Here is an 8,143-nt window from a genome sequence, read left to right as displayed (position 1 = left end):
TTTTTTTTTTGAGACGGAGTCTCACTCTGTCGCCCAGGCTGGAGTGCGGTGGCGCGATCTCGGCTCACTGCAAGCTCCGCCTCCCGGGTTCCCACCATTCTCCTGCCTCAGCCTCCCGAGTAGCTGGGACTACAGGCGCCCGCCACCTCGCCCGGCTAGTTTTGTTTTTTTTTTTGCATTTTTTAGTAGAGACGGGGTTTCACCGTGTTAGCCAGGATGGTCTTGATCTCCTGACCTCGTGATCCACCCGTCTCGGCCTCCCAAAGTGCTGGGATTACAGGCTTGAGCCACCGCGCCCGGCCTAAATTTTTTGTATTTTTAGTAGAGACGGGATTTCACCATGTTAGCCCGGATGGTCTCCATCTCCTGACCTCGTGATCTACCCGCCTCAGCCTCCCAAAGTGCTGGGATTACAGGCGTGATCCACTGCTGCCGGCCTGACCATGTTCATTAGCCTTCTTTGCTTCCTGTTACCTGCTCAGTCTCAAAGCTCCTGACTCAGGCTTTTGGTCTGTTTTCCTGAAATCTTCTGCATCTGGACTAGTATCTGAATTAACCATGCCCAGAGTTTTGGCGTACTAGTATCTGCACATTATACTCATTTCCACCTACTCACACTCTTGGGCTAAGTGGTCACCCATAAATAAGCCTATACTCTGGTCCCTCCCCAGACCTAAAGAGAGCTTCTTGCCTATTTTGCTGTCTAAAGACCTCTGTGATTAAAATTTTCCTTTAATTGAGTCTCACAGCTTTACTTCAGCACTTACTATTATATAGTAATGGATAAGCAGAAAATAAAGATCTACAAAAATCAAACAAATCATATGTAGTTACAGAAAAATTTGTAATATTCGAGGTAAGGATTTACAAAGCTGTTGAATCAAAGGTCCTGGGTTTCTTCTGGTTTGCTCAGCTCTATATACAATGATTGTAACGACCACAAACTTTTTGCTAACCCCACACCAATTAGGGGTGCTGTTGAAACTGGTCAGTTGCAAAACTATAAAGATTCTTTCTGCTGTTTATCTTTAATGTATGGGGAGTAAATCTTCCTCCTACCAAATTATAAAGTACTTCACTGTTCCTGAGCAAGCTCCGCCTCCTGGGTTCACGCCATTCTCCTGTCTCAGCCTCCCGAGTATCTGGGACTACAGGGGCCCGCCTTGTCGCCCGGCTAGTTTTTTGTATTTTTTAGTAGAGACAGGGTTTCACCGTGTTAGCCAGGATGGTCTCGATCTCCTGACCTCGTGATCTGCCCGTCTCAGCCTCCCAAAGTGCTGGGATTACAGGCTTGAGCCACTGCGCCCGGCTCTGATGCCTGGTCTTAAGCATTCCTCACACCTATGCCTCCCCAGTAGCTGGGACTACAGGCATGAACCACCACGCCCAGCTATTTTAATTTATTTGTAGAGGCATTGTCTCACCAGGTTGTCCCAGAGTGTAATAGATTATTTTGTGTATAATCTGTATACTTCATTAAAAAGTTGGTTTAAATAAAAGTGTTTGGGTTAGCCCCAAACAAAACCAGAAACTTTATGGAAAAAGGTCCATTTTTCTTAGTCAAAGAACTTTAAACTTTCTAGTAAATTATTTAAAGTTATGATTTATTATAAAATGGTAAGATAATCAATAGGTACTTACTGTTGGTTGTTTCCAACACCTAACTATATATCTTATTGTAAAGTAATGGATTTTTCCTGTAGGACTATTTTACTTTGTTATAGTAAGAGTAAGTAGGACATTTTGTGATTTAGGAACTTGTCATTAACTGTTAACTGTAATATAAAGTAGGTGAATTATTCTCATTAGCTGGCTGGGCACGGTGGCTCATGCCTGTAATTCCAGCACTTTGAGAGGCTGAGGTGGGAGGATTGCTCGAGCCCAGGAGTTGGAGACTAGCTCAGGCAACATAGTGAGACCCTTCTCTACAAAAAAATTAAAAATTGGCCTGGTGTGATGGCATGTGCCTGTAGTCCCAGGGATTCAGGAGGCTAAGGCAGGAGGATTGCTTGAGCCCTGGAGAATGAGGCTACAGTGAGCCATGATCATGCCACTACACTTCAGCCTGGGTGACAGAGCAAGATCAAGACCCTGTCTCAAAAGAAAAAAAAAAAAAAAAAAGATGAGTTATTACCAACTATAATTGTCTTTGTGTGACTTAGTGACTTGATTTTTCCACAGAAATCTTTTAAATCTTAGGCTAATTGTTCCTGAAATCCAGCATGTTTCTTTTCTTTCTTTCCTTTTTCTTTTTTTATTTAGAGACAGGGATCTCTCTCTGTTGCCCAGGCTGGAGCACAGTGGAGGAGTCACAGCTCACTGTAGCCTTGAACTCGTGACTCAAGTGATCCTCCTGCCCCAGCCTCCCAAGCAGCTAGGACTACAGGCACACACCACCATACCTGGCCAATCTTTTAATATTTTTTTGTAGAGATGACGTCTCTTTGTGTTGCCCAGGCTGGTCTTGCAGTCTTGCCTCAGCCTCCCAAAATGCTGGGATTATAGGTGAGAGCCACCACACCCAGCCTGGAATCCCATTTTAAATGTACTGATGGAGTTGACAATGACAAGAAAACTTACATTAATTTTTAAGTTTTGTTTTTGTATAGTGAATCCTTTCACAACATGAATAATTGCCCAATTTTGTGTTTTGTTAGTCTGGGACAGACCACTAGACAAAGACAAGATTATAATTTGGGGAGTTTGCTTTCTTGATCAGTTTTCAATGAAGGAAAAGTCACAGTTTGTAAACTTGTTTTTAACACCACCATGGTGATCATTTGATCAGTTTGTGAGACTGGCCCATCTGGTTGGTATCTCCAGGTACAGTTACAACTGTTTTTTTTCCCCCCATTTCACCACGAAGTCTTATAAAATAAACGAAGGCAGTTATAACTTTTTATTATTAATTTATTTTAGAGACAGGGTTTTGCTCAGTCGCCCAGGCTGGAATGCAGTGGTGCGATCATAGCTCATTGCAGCCTCAAACTCCTGGGTTCTGGCGATCCTCATTCCTCAGTCTCCCAAAGTGCTAGAACTATATAGGTGCATGCCACCACGTTTGACTGCAGTTATATCTTTTTATGTTAGTGTGTGATGTTTATTTGGGCATCTGTCAGTAGGTCCACTGTTGAACAAAGAACTAGTTAAAGTGACAAACAAAGATGTCATTTGCTTTGCGAGTTGAGGAAATGATTATTAATATGATATATCTACCAAAATGTAATTTTATGCATGCACTTTACCAAAGTTCCTTTCTATACAGTAGTTCTTTTCTTGACTGTTCATTTTCATCATGATTTAATGAAGTCCCATCTGCTCAATTTAAGTGACCATCTCATATTTAGCCAGAATATATTGAGAAAAGTGCTGGAATCCCTGTCTTTTTTTTTTTTTTGAGACGGAGTCTCGTTCTGTCACCCAGGCTGGAGTGCAGTGGCCAGATCTCAGCTCACTGCAAGCTCCGCCTCTCGGGTTTACGCCATTCTCCCGCCTCAGCCTCCCGAGTAGCTGGGACTACAGGCGCCCGCCACCTCGCCCAGCTAGTTTTTTGTATTTTTTAGTAGAGACGGGGTTTCACCGTATTAGCCAGAATGGTCTCGATCTCTGGACCTCGTGATCCGCCCATCTCGGCCTCCCAAAGTGCTGGGATTACAGGCTTGAGCCACCGCGCCCGGCCCATTTTTTTTTTATTTTTATTTTTTGAGATGGAGTCTCATTCTGTTGCCCAGGCTGAGTGCAGTGGTGCAGTCTCCTCTGCTTCCTGGGATCAAGTGGTTGTCCTCCCTCAGCCTCCCGAGTACCTGGATTACAGGCACCTACCTCTGCGCCCAGCTAATTTTTGTATTTTTAGTAGAGATGGGGTTTCGCTATGTTGACCAGGCTGGTCTCGAACCCCTCAACACTCAAGTGATCTGCCCACCTCGGCCTCCTAAAGTGCTGGGATTACAGGCATGAGTCATCGTGCCCCCACCCATTTATTGAGGAAATCTGTCTTAAATCATTTTGTAACAAAGTAGGGTTTAAATAAATAATTCTGAGGAATTGTACACATTGTTATTTTTTTTCAAGACTGATTTTGTGCGAAAGGTAATTCCCTAGTTATCTCCCATAGATGACTGTATTTTGTGTTGTACCTGGTTCTTAAGTACTCAGTCACTGAGATTTACTTCAGCCATGGTTGAGAATGTTGAATGCCTATGCTTTGGTTGAGAATTTTAAATAATTTCATAAATCTAGATTGACAAATTGTATTTTTGTATATGTGAGTTGTATTATTGTCAGATAGCTACTTCTGTTAAATAACTGTTTAGCAAATTATGAAATGTGGATATGCAGTGAAAATTCAGCTTTTAGAAGTCACAAGAAGACCAAAACGATAGCAGAATACAGTAACTGAAGTTGCAACTGCTATGAAGTCTATACTATTTTAAAGAATGTTCCAGAAAATTGCCATTTATTTATCTAATATGTACTGTTAAGCTAGAATCTGTCAGAATGGTCGAATTTTGAAGAAAGTAGTAGCCGGGCGTGGTGGTGTACATCCATGATTCCAGCTCCTTGGGAGGCTAAAACAGGAGCAGCACTTGACCCCAGGAGTTCAAGACCAGCATGGGCAACGTAGTGAGACCCTGTCTTTAAAAACAGTTTTTTTTTTTTTGAGACGGAGTTTCGCTCTTGTTGCTGGGGTTGGAATGCAGTGACACGATCTCAGCTCACTGCAACCTCCACCTCCCAGGTTCGAGCGATTCTTCTGCCTCAGCCTTCCGAGTAGCTGAGATTACAGGCACCCGCCGCCATGCCCAACTAATTTTTTGTATTTTTAGTAGAGACAGGGTTTCGTCATGTTGGCCAGGCTGGTCTCAAACTTCTGACCTCAGGTGATCCATCTGCCTCGGCCTCCCAGAGTGCAGGGATTACAAGTGTGAGCCACTGTGCCTGGCCAAAACAAGTTGTTTTTTTTTTAAAAAAAGAAGTAAAATAAGGGCCTGTGACAAAACTGAACTTCAACATAAATTGTTTCCAAAACTAGGGAAGGCAGTTGGAATCAAACCATGGGTTAAACACTGGCTTAAGCAAAAGGACCTGCATCTTTTTTTTTTTTCTGTCTGTAAGTTGATTCAATGCAATATAATCCTCTCCAGTTTTACTGAGGTCACTGACCACACCCACGACCAAATCCGCCTCTAAACTGGAATTTGATTGCTGACCCAGTCCCGGCCTGGGCTTTCTCATGGGACTGGGGGGCACACAACATTCTGTGTGGTCTTTTGGCTTCCCCTTTTGTGAACCTTGCGGGTCGCTCACCCTCCAGACCTTTAGGCCAAAGCCTGCCAGTCTCTGGACAGCTGTGGTGTAGGGTGGCAGGCACAATCTTGCAGGGCAGATGGAGGTAATCAGAGATACTGGATACGCTTGTTGGTAAGGTACCAGGAGAAATGTCTCCAGACAAACTGTTCCTTCACGTAGCCTCAAGACCTGAAAGACTACGTGGCCTTCATGATGTGAAGGTTGGGCATATTCTTGTCTGCCAGCTCTGGGTGCTTAGGCAGGTGGACATCCTTCTTGGCCACCATGACTCCCTCCTTAAAAAGGAGTTCATAGATGGCAATCCCATTCTTCTTAGGTATCAGCATCTTGGTGGCTGCAGGGCCCATGGCCAGGACTGGAGGGACCTGCAACTTAACAGAGATCACATCTTCCAAGTCAAGACACTTGAAGGAAGAGATGCTAATCTATCTTGTAGAAGACAATATTGTGTCTCCAGAAAATGTTGGATGTGCTTTTGATTACTCAGAAAAAAAAATTTTTTTTTTTGAGACGGAGTCTTGCTCTGCCACCCAGGCTGGAGTGCAGTGGCCGGATCTCAGCTCACTGCAAGCTCCACCTCCCGGGTTCATGCCATTCTCCTGTCTCAGCCTTCCGAGTAGCTGGGACTACAGGCGCCCGCCTCGTCGCCTGGCTAGTTTTTTGTATTTTTTAGTAGAGATGGGGTTTCACCGTATTAGCCAGGATGGTCTGGATCTCCTGACCTCGTGATCCGCCTGTCTTGGCCTCCCAAAGTGCTGGGATTACAGGCTTGAGCCACCACGCCCGGCCTCAGAAAAAATTTTATATAACCTATTTTCCACATCCCCCAAACTAGGTTATAGCAGTGGGGCTTAAAGGGTATACAAACTTCAACCTTTTTAGATTAAACTTAACTCTTCAGTAGGAAAGGTGAAGGACTGGTAGGAAAGGAAAAACTGGAAAGATGTTTGCTGTTTTCTTCTCTTTATAATTAACTCCCTATTCTAGAATACCTTCTGTTGTGTCTACTTGGACTAATGGGGAAGATGTTTAAGAATCTGCAGGTGCAAAAAGTGTCTTAAAAAAAGATACCTTGCCTGCTTCCCTTCTCTTTCTTCTCCCCAGTAATTCTCCTTGTGCATTTGAAATGGGCTATATGACATCATCATAGCCTTTGATAATGACACCTAAAGACAGGTCTCCATCCCCCCATACACTAACACACACACCTGTACACAAATTAGCCAAGTAACACTTTAAAGTTGTATTTTCTTTTATTTAAAAAAAAAAAAAAGATAATAAGGGCTGGGCATGGTGGCTCATCCCAGCACTTTGGGAGGCTGAGGTGGACAGATTGCTTGAGCTCAGGAGTTTGAGACCAGCCTGGGCAACATGGCAAGACCCCCATCTCTACTAAAATAAATAAATAAATAAATAAAGTAACCAGACATGGTGGTGTGCCCGTGTGGTCCCAAGCTATTTGGGAGGCTGAGATAGGAGGATTGCTTGAGCTGAGGGGAGCGTTGGGGGTAAGGTTGCCGTGAGGTGAAATTACACCACTGCCCTCCACCCTGGGTGACAGAACGAGACCTTGTCTCAAAAAATAAATAAATAAAATTAGATATAGCACTTGAAGGAATGAAAAGATACAATTCTGTAAAATCCCAAAAGCATTTCTCAGTTCCCTCTGTCATAGGTCTATGATTCATTTATGACTTTTAGTTATTAGTATTCCAGAAAATTACAGCAGAATGTAAGACAGAAACAATTGTTAAACTACTTTTCAGTAATAATGATCTATATTTTGGCATACTTCGGCTTTCTCATATCAGAAACCCAAGTAATCTTACCCCAGTGGTTCTGAAACTTGAGCATGCCTTAGATCACCTGGAAACCTGGTTAAAATGTGGATTCCTTGGTCCCAGTTGCAGGTTTTGATTCAGTAGGTCTAGAGTGGGGCTCACAAATTTGCATTTCAGACAAGTGATGCTGATACTGATGCATTTTGAAAGCCACAGTAGCTCATATGGCTGTTTTTACATATTTAGGTTGGGCAGGCCAAAGCCCTCTTCACATGAATGTTATTTGTTTACAATTCACCTTGCTTTAGGCAGTTTGTGTTCATTATTGTTGTGCAAGGTACAGGAGGGCAGGAAAATGGAGTTTTCACTTACTATTTTAGGTTCAACTTAGTCCCTATCTTAAAAACTTACTGCTTTATATGAAGCAGTTCATAAAACCCATTTTGCCAGCTCAGGACTAATGAAAAACTATTTTTATTACCTATAATTAACCTAATTCAGGAAAAAGAAGCAGGCTTAGGGGAAAGGCTAGCACTGAGACAAGGAAGCTCAAAAATTGCTTTCCCTAAGTTAGTATTACCAACCCCCGTATAGCATTTGAAATTGTTATTAGAATTCTCGAACCTAGTTGCTCAGATCTAGGGCTGAGTTTGTAAGGGTTAAGTAAGTTGTCCGTTAGATTCAACATGCATGATATTTCCAGGGTTGCTCTAACTTCAAACATTAGATCAGCTTATTTGATAGGCTGGAGGTGTGTCATTGTGCAAAACTTGAAATAGTGGCTAGAGAGGAATAAGAGATTCCATCCCACTGATACTGCCTCTCAGCTTCTCACCTCTACTGCCCTTGTTTGGCATTATCAAAACGTAGTATTCCAAAAGCTGTTTCTATACATTTCACCTTTATATTTATAGTATCACTAAAAAAAAGGTTTCATTTAAATCTCTAAATATTTTTTTCAGAAGATTGCTGCCAAGCTTGTCCCTCTCTTGACTTTTGAGTCTTGGTCTTATTTCAAACACTGAGGACAGTTACCTAATTGAGTCTTAAGA

General features: G+C 42.7%; 1 protein-coding gene and 1 pseudogene across 1 annotated transcript in view; one reads left to right on the top strand and one right to left on the bottom strand.

Annotated features, from left to right (window-relative positions):
* GLG1 (golgi glycoprotein 1) overlaps positions 1–8,143 on the top strand; it is a 160,151-nt gene that overhangs the window by 50,155 nt on the left and 101,853 nt on the right. The window lies entirely within an intron of this gene.
* On the bottom strand, positions 5,147–5,636 carry LOC113225196 (annotated as a pseudogene).

The sequence above is a fragment of the Piliocolobus tephrosceles genome, chromosome 17 (assembly GCF_002776525.5).
Source record: "Piliocolobus tephrosceles isolate RC106 chromosome 17, ASM277652v3, whole genome shotgun sequence".
NCBI lineage: Eukaryota > Metazoa > Chordata > Mammalia > Primates > Cercopithecidae > Piliocolobus > Piliocolobus tephrosceles.
Note: the sequence above shows the minus strand (reverse complement) of the source record. Positions and strands in the feature narration are given on the sequence as shown.